This window comes from Hyperolius riggenbachi, chromosome 2 (assembly GCF_040937935.1).
Source record: "Hyperolius riggenbachi isolate aHypRig1 chromosome 2, aHypRig1.pri, whole genome shotgun sequence".
Lineage (NCBI taxonomy): Eukaryota > Metazoa > Chordata > Amphibia > Anura > Hyperoliidae > Hyperolius > Hyperolius riggenbachi.
Window position 1 is genome coordinate 484,595,221 of NC_090647.1, and position 17,963 is coordinate 484,613,183.

Consider the following 17,963-nt stretch of genomic DNA (forward strand, 5'->3'; position numbering starts at 1 on the left):
CTCAGGGAATGCACAGAACTAAGCATACTTTCTCTTCCTGCTGCTTGTCTGTTCTTCTTCCTTTCAATTACTGTTGTCTTCTGTTCTGGTCTGCTGTGGGTACATCCCTGAGTCCTTATACTGGTCGTATGACTGTCACGTGACCAGTTGCATAATTTATAGATGCAGGGCCGGTTCTAGTAACAATTAACCCAGGGGCCCCTCAATAGACACCCCCCAACCAAAAAGCCGCAGTAGAGGCCCTTTGTTGCAGCCAAATTTCCCTCCAGGACCCTGAGCCAGGCCAGGTGAGATACTACTCTGCAGGGACCCACTGGGAACAACAATGAAGTTGGAGGGGGATACATTGGGGGCCCCTACAGGCTCTGGGGCCCTGGGGCAATTGCCCCCTTTGTCTCTATGGTAGCACTGGCCCTGTATAGATGGACTTGTGGAGGAGCTAAACAGACAAAATCAGTACTAAATCTGAGTAGGAAACACCAGAGAACAGGAAGTTCTAGTTAGTTATAAGTACTGCCTTTGCCACTCTGAATGGCGGAGCAGCTAGTGTAGAACTTACTATATACAAGCCATGCTGTACTTATTTTATGAGAAGTGCAAGCTTTCATTTACTACATTATCAATCTACAGGGAGTGCAGAATTATTAGGCAAGTTATATTTTTGAGGAATAATTTTAGTATTGAACAACAACCTTGTTCTCAATGAACCCAAAAAGCTCATTAATATCAAAGCTGAATATTTTTGAAAGTAGTTTTTAGTTTGTTTTTAGTTTTAGCTATTTTAGGGAGATATCTGTGTGTGCAGGTGACTATTACTGTGCATAATTATTAGGCAACTTAACAAAAAACATATATATACCCATTTCAATTATTTATTTTTACCAGTGAAACCAATATAACATCTCAACATTCACAAATATACATTTCTGACATTCAAAAACAAAACAAAAACAAATCAGTGACCAATATAGCCACCTTTCTTTGCAAGGACACTCAAAAGCCTGCCATCCATGGATTCTGTCAGTGTTTTGATCTGTTTACCATCAACATTGCGTGCAGCAGCAACCACAGCCTCCCAGACACTGTACAGAGAGGTGTACTGTTTTCCCTCCTTGTAAATCTCACATTTTATGATGGACCACAGGTTCTCAATGGGGTTGAGATCAGGTGAAAAAGGAGGCCATGTCATTAGTTTTTCTTCTTTTATACCCTTTCTTGCCAGCTACGCTGTGGAGTACTTGGACACGTGTGATAGAGCATTGTCCTGCATGAAAATCATGTTTTTCTTGAAGGATGCAGACTTCTTCCTGTACCACTGCTTGAAGAAGGTGTCTTCCAGAAACTGGCAGTAGGACTGGGAGTTGAGCTTGACTCCATCCTCAACCCGAAAAGGCCCCACAAGCTCATCTTTGATGATACCAGCCCAAACCAGTACTCCACCTCCACCTTGCTGGCGTCTTAGTCGGACTGGAGCTCTCTGCCCTTTACCAATTCAGCCACAGGCCCATCCATCTGGCCCATAAAGGCTCACTCTAATTTCATCAGTCCATAAAATCTTAGAAAAATCAGTCTTGAGATATTTCTTGGCCCAGTCTTGACGTTTCAGCTTGTGTGTCTTGTTCAGTGGTGGTCGTCTTTCAGCCTTTCTTACCTTGGCCATGTCTCTGAGTATTGCACACCTTGTGCTTTTGGGCACTCCAGTGATGTTGCAGCTCTGAAATATGGCCAAACTGGTGGCAAGTGGCATCTTGGCAGCTGCACGCTTGACTTTTCTCAATTCATGGGCAGTTATTTTGCGCCTTGGTTTTTCCACACGCTTCTTGCGACCCTGTTGACTATTTTGAATGAAACGCTTGATTGTTCGATGATCACGCTTCAGAAGCTTTGCAATTTTAAGAATGCTGCATCCCTCTGCACGATATCTTACTATTTTTGACTTTTCTGAGCCTGTCAAGTCCTTCTTTTGACCCATTTTGCCAAAGGAAAGGAAGTTGCCTAATAATTATGCACACCTGATATAGGGTGTTGATGTCATTAGACCACACCCCTTCTAATTACAGAGATGCATATCACCTAATATGCTTAATTGGTAGTAGGCTTTCAAGCCTATACAGCTTGGAGTAAGACAACATGCATAAAGAGGATGATGTGGTCAAAATACTCATTTGCCTAATAATTCTGCACTCCCTGTATTATATCGGGAGTGATTCAACATCCCTTATTGCATGAGTTGATACAAAAATCAGGTTGAACTTAATGGATGGATGTCTTCTTTACACCCAACTAAATATGTAATCCAGACATGAAATCGGTACTTATACCAACGGTACGTCCAATTTAAGACAATGTTCCAAAGAAAAGCTTAACATAAGCATGTGGTTGGATAGTGTAATGGTTAAGGGATCTGCCTCTGACATGGGAGACCTCGGATCTTCCCATTCAGTAAGCCAGCACCTATTCAGTAAGGAGTTATTGGGCAAGACTCCCTAACACTGCTACTGCCTGTTTGCGCTCTAGTGGCTGCTTCGCAAGTGCTTCGAGTCCAACAGGAGAAAAGCGCTATACAAATAGTGGTATTTATTATTTATCATTTAACATACAGATTGCCCATAACTATTTGTATCAAATGAGCTTTTTGAATCTAAAACCTTTGTGTACATGACATTTATGTGTAGTACAGATAATTAATAGAACATTCCCAGCAAAGAAAAGAGTCTCATATTTTTATTTTCAGTTATATAGGTTTTTATTAATAACATTGCATCATTCTGTCATAGTTGCAGTTTACAAACCACACTCTGTCTTTTAAACTATAAAACAAAGCAGAAATAATGACCCTTTGAACTTTCCTGCAGTAAAACCTAATCGCAAGCTGTCTCTCGCTGTCTCTTGGCTGTTTAAATGCTTTTGAAAACATTGAGTCGAACAGCTAAGAGCTCCTTTGCATAGATAACTAAAGTTTCTTAACTTTTCCTGTACTGGAAACAATATAAGACTATTTTCCTTGTTACTAATGTTCTATTTCTTAGCAGTACTACACATACAATTCATTATATCATAAGTTTATTTTCCCTTCAGGTTTGCTTTGTTGATTAATAAATACACAATTGGATTAGGTTGTGTCTTTTTTTATTTGTGTGTAGTTTGGCTTTATGATTTTAGTGTGTTTTGGAAGCCTTCTTGAGGTCTCTCCTGATTTGTTGGAACTCTTTCCTGTGTTTTTTCCATGACAATGATAGGCAAGAGCGTTGTGTAATAGTGGAAGACCCCAGACACCCTTGTGCTCCACATATAAGGGGATTGTGGGATGTGTCATGTGCACTGTCAGGAATTTTCTGGGCACCTAATGGGTCCTCCCTCTCCCCTCTGCACCCACACCCCAAATCCCAATCTGCTGAAAACAGCTATTTGCCCCAAAACAAAAAGGAAACATAATTAAGTAGCTTATTCGCCATTCATATTCCCCAAACATGTTTAAAGGGACACTGAAGCAAAGCGGAAAAAAATTATGATATGATTTGTATGTGTAGTACAGCTTAGAAATAAAACATTATCAGCAGAGATATAAGTCTAATATTTTTTACAGTACAGGAAGAGTTAAGAAACTCCAGTTGTTATCTATGCAAAAGAGCTTCTCTGAGCTCCAGGACTTTCAAAGTCGCAGAGAGCTCTGTCTTCTGAAGCTTATTATCTCAAGTGTCTGTCACTGTATATTTTTTTTCTCAGCCGAGGACAGTTCAAAAGTTCACTAGCCTGCTCTGTAAAATCATTTAGAATTCTGAGTAGTGTGTAAACTGCAAATATTAGATAATGATGCAATGTTATAAAAAAAAAACAACATATAACTGAAAATAAAAATATGAGAATATTTTCTTTGCTACTAATATTCTAGTAATTATCCATACTACACAACCAATTCATTATATCATATTTTTTTTCCGCTTCAGTGTCTCTTTAAGCAGCATTTTGCATCAATAAGCAGGGTTTTCCCCATTTAATAGGCAAAGTTCCCCACCCCACCAAACATACCAGTAAGCAGGCCGAATCGTCCCCTCCTAAAAAGCCCCAAACATAATTAGGCAGTGTACCCTTTGAAGGGCAACTGAGCACCTGGAACTAAAAATATATAAAAATATAAGATGTGCCATTTGATGGGGTTGAGCGTTAGGGTGAGCCTCATTACTTACCTTCTTGGCGCTGCTCCTCTGTAATCTGCTAAAGTTATTAGTATGGGATCCCCCAACTGCCCCAGGAGAAACTGCAGCTGTCCCGCATTTTGATTTTTCCTGGCAAAATCACGCAATGCATGCTAGAAGTCCGTGAATGCGAGTACATATCTGTAACGTATGTCCCATTGCTGTTCTTCAAAATACCTGGGCCCTATAGTGTCTGCTAATACTAAAAATAAGAAGTATCATATAGGAAGCACACTATTACTCTGTGTTGTGCACTCTTATTTATTTTCTTTTTTTTAGCATATTTTTATTAGTAAAATAAATTCTTGACAATGAACAGGTCTACACGAGGAAATAAAGTGTCATAACTTAGCACTAGTAATCTTCAGTCTAATCTGAAGTTGAAAGCGGGCCTCCTGTGCTGACGTCATAACCATGGAGGCCTCTGGGAGTCCAGTATATAAAGGCCATACTCTGGGACAGGGATAAATAATTACATTGCCTGTAAACTGTAGACATCTAAATGTTTGTTTTGTATCAGTGCGTTGATTAGTATGTGTATATTTTCTAAGAACTTTGTACAGTTTATATGTTTAAGAAATGCTTTATTATTAAAAACAAGTCTCACAGGGGCTGTCCTATAACACTTTATATTTACATTGTTCCACTTGCCTTGTGTCCTGCTTCTGAAGTACTGTATAGATTATAAATGTCAGTTATATTTAGTTCAACGTATTATCCATCTCTCATCTATCAATCTATTCATACCAATAGCAGTGATGGAGTACACTGCCCTTGTTTTTCTTGAGACTTTAAATCTACAGTATATTATTGTAACGATTGGTGTCAGCTAAACAGAGAATGATCACCTGAGGAGTCGGTGATTAAGACTATACTGCAGCCAGTGGACACCTGAGGAGCAGGTGTCACAGACAGTGCTGCAAAGGATATTCACCTGAGGGGCAGGTGATAAAGACTATACTGCAGCCAGTGGGCACCTGAGGAGCAGGTATTACAGACGGTGCTGCAAAGGGTATTCACCTGAGGAGCAGGTGATTAAGACTACACTGCAGCCAAGGGACACCTGAGGAGCAGGTGTTTTACAGACAGTGCTGCAGTTGAGCTTCACCTGAGGAGCAGGTGCAAAGCCACAGATCCCTCGCCAGTGGCTAGGCCCACTGGTGAGGCAAGAAGGTCAGACAACGAGAGTAGGCAACGTACGGGCAGATAAGGTACAAAGACAGAAGACTGATTCAGTGTTAGGTTCAGGCAGGGTCGGCAACATGAATCAGATGAGCAGAGGTACAGAGTCAGTAAGCAGGAGAATAGTCAACGGAAGCAGAAGGTCATAACAGATAATACAATAAACTAGTACTTTAAGCTATCAACAGAATCTGGCTAAGTGTGGATCCCCAGCTCCGGCTGGTTCTAGCACACTTTGGGATCTGACTAGGTCTGAGCGCTCACACGTTAGCATTCGCAACAGCAGACACGGGGCAACTGGCAGACTACCACTATATATACATAGCAGCTCCGCAGCGCTGCCCCAGTCACTCAGCCAATCCGAGATAGCGTTTAAAGTCAGCTGACCTGGCAGATCAGCTGACTCCCCTTCTATTCGCATAAAGGTCCTGTCGCCTGTGTGTAGCCCTCAATCTATGTGCAATAGAAGGACCAGGCAGAGCACCAGCATGTAACTGCGCGGCCGAAGCCACCGGCTGATACGCGGAGATAGCCGCCATGCCGCTTGTCTCCACGGCGGCATCTCCGCTATCCATTACAATTATTAGTGAGGTCTCAAGAAGCCCTTCATAATGATGCTATGCTGGCTAGTATCGATCACAGCAGGCACTCCCCCTTCCTGACTGACCCCTGGAGAGTTCTGACTGGCTAATAAATGCAGTTTTCTATGCTGGAGGCGGGCCTTTTGAGGTACCCAAACCTTAAATTGGCAAGGTTAAGGCCTGGGACCGCTGGAATTGCAATTTTGACCATGACTCCTGGAGCTATTGAGATTTGGCTCTGCAGCCATTGATGCGATTGCTCTGGGATTGCACCCAAAATGCTGTATGCATCCCAATGCTGCAAGTGGAACCACCCCCATAGGGTTCCACTGTTGCAGTACTTTGCCGATCACCAGCAATCAGCAGAAGCTGAAAAAGTGCTGCCAACGGGTCCCAGGCCTCATTGTTAAAGAGAACCAGAGACGAAGCACCCTCATGTATTTTATTACATTTATCAGTGGGAACACGACAGTAAACACCTACCCTGCTTTTAGTTTAAATCTTCTCTGCTTAATCTGTCTATAATCAGCTGTGGTAAGAATCCCTGACTGAGTCAGTCGAGGTTTGACCTGGAATCATTATAGCTGAGTCACTCTTTTGTGGAGTCTTTTCAAGCCCAAGCCTTCCCCCTCCTCGATCAGATTTCCTGCTTTACATACCGAGAGCTCTGATGACATGGGAGGGGCTGCTGCTGCAGGAAAAATCTCTGAAACAGACAAGTGTGGCTGTGTGATCTGTGTGCTCTGTCTGTGCAACCAGTCATCATTATTATCTACTGTATGCAGTTTCATTACTATAAGAGACACTTCCTACAGGCAGCCACACAGCATACCAGAATATGAAGTTGAAAGCACACAGATGAAATGTTGCAGCAGCAGCCCTGCTTGTCTATAGTCTCATAGAGGCTAGACAGCACATCCAGAACACCTCATAACCTGGAAGCAGAAGGGATATGAGCCGGCGGCCATATTGGATATATCCTGGAGCAATAATGGATAAAGAGCACTCAAAAAGGCACACGAGTGGCAAAATTATCGGGTAGAGCATTTATTCTTTACAAGCTATCAACTGATATGTTTATTTTGTGTGAATCGTTCATCTCTGGTTCCCTTTAACAAAATCTCTAATTGGCCAAACTACTAGTGAATCAGAGCCTTTGTTTACACCTCTATCATTCAAAGGTGTATTTAAGAAGCAAGAGTCCTTGTATTATACTGCGGTTTGCAAAGAAGATAATCACCGACTATCTCCTGATCAGGGGAAGTTCTTCCATGAAGCAACTTGCATCAGTTGCTTCAGGGCAGCAACAATTAGAAGGCTGAAAGAGGCGGCTCCCATCCCCAAATGTTCCCCTCCACGCACTCTCCATCCCCTTCTCCCTAGATGCATGGCGCCGGTTCACTCACCTGTTCTCAGCATTGCAGCGATGGGATCTCCACCTGCCTCTCCAGTTTCCGGTATCAATGGCAACAACAGTGTTTAATGTGACCTGTTACGTGCTGCCAGGACCAGGGGCGCCTCTAGGCATAGGCAGTACAGGCCATTGCCTGGAGTGCCATTGGTCCTGGGGAGCGCCATACTGCTGGATTAAGCCCTGCCCCCAAATTAAGCCCAGCCCCAGACTAAGCCCCACCCCCGTGGGTGTTCTATTACTTGCTTCTGCTGAATCTACTTAGCGTAAGTTGCAGGCAGCTGCCACCGCTGTGCCTTGTGCATCCTTGCTTCCCCGTTTGTGCCTCCTTATGTCCCTTTTGTGCCTCCTTCTGTCTCCTTGTGCCATGTCTGACCCCCTGTTTGTCCTTATGTCTCCCTTTGTGCCTCCTTCTGTCTCCATGTGCCTCCTTCAGTCCTCCTGTGCCACCTCTGCCTTCTTCTGTGCCTCCTTATGTCCCCTTTGCCTTTATTTGTCCCCTTGTACTACCTCTGCCCCCTGTTCCTCCTTCAGTCCCACTCTGCCTCCTTCTGTCCTCCCGTGCCTCCTTCTGTCTCCCTTTGTGCCTCCTTCTGTCTCCATATGCCTCGTCAGTTCCCATGTGCCACCTCTGCCCCCTGCACCTTCCTCTGTCCCCCTGTGCCTCCTTCTGTGCCTTCTTCTGTCTCCCTGTGGCTCTCTCTGTCCCCTTCTGCCTCCTTCCATCCTTCTCTGCCGTGACGAGGCGGTCACGAGTGCTGTGCGGAGGGGGCGGGGGCATGGACCTACGCCTGATGGTGTGCCCCCAGGTGGTGAAATGGCTTGCGGCGTCTTATATACGCCACACCAGTTTACTGGACGCAGCCCGTAAGCTCACTTCTGCAGCCTGTGGAGTCTGTGGGTTTCAGCAGGCAGAGCAGGGCTATGGGAAAATGGCGTCCGAAGCCCTGCACTGGAGACTATTTGTGTGAAACATTGCCATATTACGATTATTTTCTGGTGTAACATTGCTGTATTACGATTATTTTCAGGGGGGAGGGGGGGCGCCACAGGTTTTCTCGCCTGGAGTGACAAAATGGCTAGAGGCGCCCCTGGCCAGGACACGAGTCGCCACTGAAATCAGGAAGGAAGCAGGACTTTATGCGTGGCTGGTGATCCCATCGCTAATCCACTGAGAGCAGGTGAGTGATGCAGCGCCACTGCAGCACATACCTGGCAACTTGGGGATCAGATGATGCTGTGGGTCAGCAGGCAGGAGAAGCTGTCTTGGAGGAAGGTAAGCATAGTGCCAGTGCTTGCAATGCACAGTCTGCTGTGTCTCTCTTCTCTGGGCCGGATTTGCACAAACACAACCCTATTGTGAATAACATCATCTCAGGTACACCTTTCACCTATTATGTGGCATCTTCAATATTTGTTTTTAAATGCTTTGCAAACATTACTTTATGCTTTTAAATGGCTACACTACAATACCTAATCAGACTTATTTATATATGGTTTATTATTTTATCCCCCAATCTGACTGTAATGGACTGTCTATGACAAGTTCAAATAGCCCCTGAACCCAGGCCAAGTACACTTGGGGTACGCATACCATGTGTTGAGAACCTAAATTCTATGGTATGCAAATAATTCATAGTTGATGCAAGATTATGTAAATCCTGTATACAAATTTGTTCAGCATGAGAATGGACCAATAAAATCCCACTAAAGGTGGCAATACACAATTCAAAATGTATTTATTTTTTTTTTACCAGAGACTGATTTTATCAACATATCCAATCAGATTTATATAGAATAAAAATAAAAAAATCTATTTGTTTTTCAAATTTTTTTAAAATGTCTTATACAATTGATTGTTTTCCCTGTAAAAACTGAAAAATCGATCTATTTCATCGTACCACCTTTAGGTGGAATTTGATTGGTCTATTTTCAAGCTGCATACATTTTGCAATTCCTTGACTTTCTCTAATACAGCATGTCTGGTAGAAAACAAAATTCATATTTTCTTTGTGTTTTTTTCTGTACTGTGAAGATTTTAACAATTCCTCCAAATCAGCCAAATCAACCAATTAAAAAAAAATAGAAATATTAATGAATCTGATTTGCTATTTGAAGAGAAAACAGGAAAGTGAAGAAATCTCTTTTTATAGCAGCCGGCTCGGAGAGTTTATTATCATCCTACATTTATATAGCGCTTTGCAGAGCAGTATGGATTATCACCTTTGAGTTGTCAGATCTGAAGCTTAGGGCACTTCCATTATCAGCAGCTTAGCTTTCTAGTGCTGCTGAAAATGTTGTGACTTTTATAAATGTATGTTAATAGTGCTTATAAACTGGAACAATTTCTAGGAAATACACTCTCAATACAGTGGTATCCTGATATGTGACAAGGCCCAGGCCTTGTGCCTAGTTACAGTAAATAAGGATTTGGATTGGCAGGGGCGTAACTAGGGTCCTTGGAGATCGGGGGCACCTGTGGGCACTAGATGGGGGGTATATGCGGTAGTGAGTGACAGGGACCTCCAGGTTAGGTAGTGAGTGACAGCCCCCCCCCCAGGTTAGGTAGTGACAGGGACCCCCAGTTAGGTAGTGAGTGACAGGCGCCCCCTCACCTTGACAGCCAGCAGCATCACACCTCAGTATCAGCCAGTGACCAGTAAGAGCTGGCGCACGGACCCACCACGCTGTATATGCAGAAGTGATGTCACTTCCGCATATCAGTGCGGTGTCCGCTGGGTCCTAGCGCCCGCATTAGTGGTCGCCGGCTGGTCGGAGGTCTGAAGCTGGGCTGTCTGGCAGCGGGGACGGCCGGGGGTGGGGGGGGGAGGGGCGGGGGTCGGGACAGCGGGCGGCCAGCAGGCACCCCTGTAAATAGATTAGGGGCACCCCAAGGACCTGTTGTGGGCACGGGCCCCCCTAAAATAGGGCTAGCGATGCCACTGTTGATTGGTTTCTCTGGGCATCTGCTCCACATTTGTCCAAGTGTTCTTTGCCTCTGTCCCTGTGTACTGCTCATGACAGTATCTCCCCTAATGATCATTGAGGGAGCTAAAGTGTAAACCACTTCCGTACCACAGGTTATTTCCCCTTAAAACCAGAGCAATTTTCACATTTTATGCTTCCCTTATTCATTCAACAATATCTTTTTAGCTACTTGTCACACCTAAATGATCTCTATATTTTTTTTTGTTGTTGAACAAACTGGGCTTTCTTTGAGTAATACTTTTATTTATAATTTTTTTTCTTCTGCATTTTAACCATTTCTGTGCCAGCAGTCTCTGGCCCCTTAAGGACCAGAGACAGCTGGTACCAAAGAACAATGACGCCTCCCGTTGAATCGCCGCACATACCCGCTTCTCCCACCGGTCACGCCACTCTCCTATTACTGCAGGTCCCTCTCTCTACCGTCTCTATGACGGCAGAGCTGTGTGAGCCAGTCAGGAGCTGTTTTCATTGGCTCCTGACCCTGTCCATCAATGTAAGCCACCCAAACCCTAAACTATCTAACTAAATCAATACACAGAATATACACACAAGTAATATACATCAAATTGCAGTACACGGGAGCAGGCATTAAGCCAGAACAGGAGTGAATACAGGTTTGGCAGTAAGCGACATCAGAATCTATAATATATAGGAAATATAGAAGCAATCCCAGTACAAGAGAACAGGCCTAAAGCAGGGTCAGGACAGAATACAGGTTTGGCAATAGAGTGGCAGACACAGGATATCAGGAATGCAATAGAATCAGGATTGTCCAGATACTGAGGCCTCCCAGCACAATGTTCTGGCACAAGTTAGTTCTTGCAGGGCTCTTATATAGGGAGGCCACACTTGCTGCATGATTAAACCACAGAGTGATCTCAGAGCAACATTTGCAGAGACAGAGCTGTCTCCAGAAAGCATAGAGCCACCTGCTGGTGGAACAGTGGAAGTTCAGGACGCTCAAATTCCTTAGAGCCATCTGCTGGCGGAATAATGGAAGTCCATGACAGACCAATTCAATGCTGCCACCAACAGGCAGAAATGTCACATTATGTTTTTATTAACTTTTTGTAGTGCCCTAACTTTTTTTTTGACAAATGGGGATTTTAAATTAAAGTGAACTTTATTTGGCCCTGTAAAAACCCAGGTGAATTGCCTGCAATTCATCTTTAAAGGGACAGCAGCATTTTTCCCCCACATATCATAATTGAGGGACAATGTGAACAGTTTTGGTTCTCAGCTCCGCACTGTTTACCTCTACACCAATATTACTCTGCATTTTAATGGGAATTTTGTCCGGCCTGTAAAGTTTGAAGTATTGCTTTGCACAGTCTAGTTTTCTCCTACAAGTCTTTAAACAGTATTTTTCTAATTGAGTGAGACAATCTGGGAAGTGACTTACGAACCATTTGGGCCTAAGGGACTGAGTTTCTCTTCATGCTAATATTTTCCGGCAGTATGAGGAGACGTTGCAGTGTGACATTTGCGGTACCGTTTATCATCCACTTTTAAATGGAGAAGGTTTAGCGAGAAGAGAAAAGGGCAATATTTAAGGCCTCTGAGCTGTGAAGGATACGGCTTTGTCATAACAAAGGTGATGAATGATTTGGTCCTTTGCCAGAGTTTGAAAGTTTCTTAAAACCGCAAAGCCAAGATGTAATGTTTGCTTCAAGCAAAAACCCAACCTATGACGCTCCTAGCACACATTGCTAAGAAACTTGATGTTATTGCTGTAATCATAGTTAATTGTTTTACAGTCCTGACACCGCATGTAGCGCTGTGCTTTCTCAGCAAGGCCTACTGGATGATGCAGACAGTTTTCTGCACAGAGTTAGGAACGAAGCCCCCAAGTATAGGAACAGCAGTTAGATGTCAATGAGTTGCTCCAGAAGCACAAGGATGGACTGTAATCTAATCATTAAAGGACCCCTATCTCAAAAAAATAGTAAAATGTAAAAATTTGTATGTATGCATACGGTTCAAATGTACCTTTACCCCAGAGAAAATTACTTTTTCTTCTGTGTTTCTGTCACTTACAGTAGATAGTAAAATTCTGACAGAGCTGACAGGTTTTGGTGAAGTCCATCTCCTCTTGGGGGATTATTAGGGTTTTCTTTGTTTTCAAAAGCACTTAGAGAGCGGCAGTTTCTCTGTCCAACTGCCAAAAGTGGGACTCACATATTTCTATAGATCCTTTTCAGGGAGTGCTTTTGTAAAGAATAAAGGAAATACTGAGAATCCCCCAAAAGGAAATGGACTAGTCCCAAACCTGTCAATTCTGTCAGACTTTTAGTATCTACTGTAAGTGACAGAAACATAGCAGAAAGATAATTTTTAGCTCATTTTGCTCTGGGAGAAATGCAATTCATATATGTATCTGTACAAATGTATTTTAAAGTTTACATTTTTTCACTACAGTGGTCCTTTAACAACTCTACGACTCTCGATTTTACATAATAATGTGTAATTATCAGAGCTTTGTCATAAATACAAATTTTAATACATCCTACAAGAAAATTGTTCAATTGACCTAGAACTGCAATATCAGAAATGGCTGAATGTTTCATAAACTTCTCCATTCGCAGATCAGATAGGTTAAGGTGCGTACATACATCAGATTTTGATTGGGCAATCATTGGCCCCTTCTACCACCTCCATGTAGTATATAAGAGCTTACCTACACAAAACTGCTCATAGTAATGAAAATCTGCTGGCCCTCATACTACATGGAGGTGGTAACATTGGCCGGGCATTGGCCAGTCAAAATTGCATGTGTGTATGCATCCTTAGAGTCAATTGCAATATAGAAGATAAAAAAATGAATTGCTCAAACTGGATATTTATGTTACATGCTTGATATGACCAGTGTGGGCATTGTGTACATGATATGAGTTACTATGAGTACTATGAGTACTAGTTAGAAGTACTTGGACATTCACCAAGTACAACCAGTGTTGCCAACTCATCCCTTTAATTACTGACACATATGAATTATGCAGGTTTTGTGGCTAGGTAGATGCAGTTAAGGCACTGTTTATGTGCTAATAGCCCCAGAACCTGTATAACTTAGATGAGTCAGTAATTAAAGGGATGAGTTGGCAACACTGAGTACAACGCTCACTGCTCAAGGCCGAATTTATAGTTTATCTGCCTTAAAAATTGGCCATTCATTGGCCAGTTATAATTTGATGTGTATATGCACCATTAGAGCTCACTGCCTTTCAGTTGCCCTGGAGCTCAGTGAGAATGCACCACTTTCGTTTAAAAGATGGCAGCCTGTGGTTAGCTATGATTAAACATTTAAAACTTTCTTGTATTTTGTATAATGGCCGCACAAATGCACTTCCTGTCGATTTTGATTGTCTCATTTGCAAGCTGCGTACAATTTGAATGAAATTGATGTACAGGTAGAGAATCTCGTTGGCCAACTGTAGTTAGCACTACCATAATTAGCTAAGATCTCACAGGAAGCCAGTGCTCTCCATGGTACTGAAGCTTTGCTTTCATGAAAATCAGAGAAACAGATTGGGCATTCAGATGGTATTTTTATTTCTTCATGAAAACAGGGAAAATAAAAAGAGTGTATTGCCACCCTTGGATACATACCAGCTTAGAACCCTGGCATGCAAACTGATTCATGCCTAGAAAAGAGGCCAGAGCTTGTATCAGATAACTAATGTTTGTTTGGCAATAGGGAATGCTTTTCAGAATAAAACAACACCAGCATTTGTGCCCAGTGGTGATGGGCACCAAACTCTTTTGTACTCCTGGTTTACATGACACTTGCCAGTTCTGATAAAGGAGCAGATAACCACCCTTGCCCAGGTGAATGAATAACAAGGTCTTTCCAGACCCCTTAAAGGAAACCAGAGACGAAGGGTAGCTGAAAAATGAAAAAAGATTTTATACATACCTGGGGCTTCCTCCAGCCCTATAAGCCTGGATCGCGCCCACGCCGCCATCCCCTGCTGCCTCTATCACCGGTACCGGGTCCTGTCACTTCCGGCGGACGCGACCAGTTGTACGCATGCGCAGGGGCTCCGTCCGGCTTTGTATGCATGCGCCTGCACAGTATGGAGGGAGTACACTGCACTTGCATCAACTGACCAAAGTTACGGGACCCGGTACCAGCGGATTCAGGCAGCGGAGGACGGCGGCGTAGGAACGATCCAAGCTGATGGGGCTGGAGGAAGCCCCAGGTATGTATAAATTTAGTATCATCTTCGTCTCTGGGTCTCTTTAATCATTTGTAAAGGACCACTATCGTGAAAAAAGTAGGCCGTTCAAATCTGACAGAACTGACAGGTTTTTGGCCAGTCCATCTCCTCATGGGGGATTCTCAGGGTTTTCTTTGTTTTGAACAGCATTTGCTAAACAGCAGTGGCAAAGTCTAACTGACAAAATAGTGTGCAAGTGAGTAGGGAGGCTGGCTGCTATCTTACAATTTTGGCAGTTAAACTGCTGTTCAGGATGCTGTTGAAAACAGCTGGGCAGATCATTCAGAAAACAGCCTTATCAGTCTGCCTGACAGACTGTACACACACTCTACTGTCGCTGGAACGCCCGCCCAGCGGGAGGGTCTGACGTCCCATCATTCCCTGCAGTTCAGCGTGTGTACAAGGCTTATGACTAGGACCTTTGTCCCTCTTGATAAGCTTCCAGGCTGTATTTAAGGCAAAGAGGAAGTGGTTGCCAATATACACTTGCTAAGTGCTAAGCATCAGTAGGTGCAAAGTTGCAGCAGGTGCTAAGATGCTACAGTCCAGTTTGTCCTAAGTTGCAGTGGGTGCAGAGGTGCCAAAGTACAGTCTGTGTCAAGTTGCCGTGGGTACCTGCTTTGTATATTTCTCTCTATACAGACTCCCCTTCTGCATAAACTAGTAAAATTAAGCAAAAAGCTCAGGCTTCTTCACTTTACATTGCAGTCTGTAGTAACACTCCTATAAATGACAGCACAGGCCAGGTGATAATTCCTCACACACTTTACAGTTGTTATCACTTGCATTCCTCTCTGTGTATTAACATTCTGTCTTTAACTTTAGAATTCTGTTGTTATTTTAAGAATTGTAAATTTAACTTTAGAAATCACTCCTTAACTTAAGGACAGAATCCTTATTTTAAGGTTTGCATGGGGTAAAATGCTTAGTGAATACCAAATGCTAAACCACCATGGTGATAACGCTAAAAACAGCACAGAATCATTATTAAATACAGGAGATAGGCTTAGTGAATTCAGGCCAAATATTAAGCCGAGCTGCATTTCAGAGTACTTAAGATGTCGCCGCCTACGATAAATTTCAGAATGTAAATCAGGGTGAGGAAAGGTTTTACAATGGGCAAATACTGACTGATGTAAAATGAATATTGTAAAAATAATCAATTTTATTCATTACATTTTTTTCATTACCTCTTTAAAGGTAATGTTGGTGCACTCTGATCGCTAAGCGGTTATATTTGTGGATCTGTGCCAGGAGGTAACCTATATTATTCGTGGAATGACTACACAGTGATTATTTTAGATATAAATAGTGTCGAACTGAAAAATAAGGCAAACTTTCGTGCCTCGTTCTAGGCAGTCTCTGCGGCTGCTCATCGCAGAATAACGCAGCTTTTATATAAAATCCTTTATTAAAATGGGGATAAAATACAAGGTAATAAGACCTCTTGCTCCCTCTGCCTTTAACAGATTAAATTCTTGATGCTATCTGTTTTTTTTTCTTATGTTTGCTTACTTAATATCACTTTTTTTATTAGGTGAGTTTTAATTCCAGGGCTTGGAATGATAAGGGACTGCACAGAGGTAGAGATTCATTTCCTGAGACTTATCAGTGCGAGAGAAGCATCTCGGCTTCAGGGCCGTGTATTTATAACAAAGCCCTAATAAAGTCCAGGCAGGGGACTGCTCACACTCTACAGCGATCCCCCGGCTGATATATCGGCCGTGTTCTTCCCCTTGGAACAAGCTCCATTCTTCTGCTCTGCAGCCAATTACTGCTCACGTCTAGCTTGTAAAGGGTGCTTCTGTGATACCGGGAACTCTAATAACATCTTCTGAAGACCCATCTACAAAGAGAATGTTGGTTAATAAAAATCGGTTTCTGTCTTGTGGACATTTGCATACATTTACCAGTTGTGCATGCATGACTTCAAAGTCAGTGCAAGAAAAAAATCTGCTAGAAACAGACAGCTTAGCATGACTCCTACTCGCTCTGGCAAGCCCACAACACATTTTCTAATTTGCTGTAGATGCAGAGACACGGCTGCAGATCATGGGGCTCACAGCAAGGTTTGTCTCTACCTATTGATATACAGTAAGTATGGATATGGTTATGTACGGTCACCTACAACTGGGTATGTAGTGCATGAAATATGTAGTCTACGCCCAAAGCAGGAAAGCTAGGCACATTCTGCACCCACCCAACTGTGAACTGTTCCTGGGCCCAACAGCAGCTACTGTGACTGCTATGGCTATTGTTATGTCCTTTTAATTCAGATGTGTATTCATAAAAAAACACATTAAGGCCACGTTCACAGTGGCGTGTTGCGCTTTGTAATGCGGCTTACCACTCTGCAATGCACCATCTATGCCAAATTCACAGTGTGGCAGGTGAGTTGTGGCACAACAGGTTGCGATATGGTAATGCACTGTATACAGCGTGTTACCACTAAATGTGCACTGCAAAATTGAAGCATACTTTTCATTGACTGTATGCTTCACCGTACCTGATGCAACGCGTGGAAAATGCATGGCGCCACTGTCCCATCGCAATGTAACTGCCAATGTGAATGTGTCCTTAAGTTTCCATTTTAACACATGGGCCCATATGCAATTAACAATTCCTTCAAGGTGATAGTTTCAAACTTGTCAATAAAATGCGTTTAAACCCCCAGCAAGCAAGAAAATACTCAAAATAATTTTGATAGTACTTTTTCTCCTAGAAGAAAACTTAGGGGAAAAAGTTTACTGCATATGGGTTATGGGCCCTTATAAAGTCACTCTTTATCCTACGCTTTCCCCTAGGTGATATTTTAGCCCTTAATAAAATGCCTTTAAGCCACCAAGGCCCATATGCAATTCACTTTTTCTCTAAGTTGATATTTTCACACATTATCATTATAATGCCTTTTTATACCCCCCAGCAAGCAAGAAATTACACAAAATAATCTTGATAGTTCCTATTTTTTCCTATTTTTGGTACTTTTTCAATTGCAAAATGCTAAAAAGTTTTTTTTGTTTTTTTAAAAAGAAAGTGAAAAATTATCACCTAGAAGAAAACTTAACAGAAAAAGGCCCATATGCAATTAACTTTTTCTCCTGAGTTACCTCATAGGAGATAATTTCCAACTTTTCTTTAAATTAACTTTTCAGCATTTTATAATTGAAAAAGTACCCAAAGGTTGGTGAAAACGTACTATCAAAATTATTCTGAGTATATTCTTGCTTGCTGATGATTTAAAGGGCTTTTTACGACAAAGTTTGAAAATATCGTTTTTCTCCTAGAAGATTTTCTCCTAGAAGATTATTTTTTATTTTCTATTAAATTAACTTTCCAGCACTCAGCAATTGAAAAGGTACCAAAATGAGGTAAAAGTGTACAAACAAAA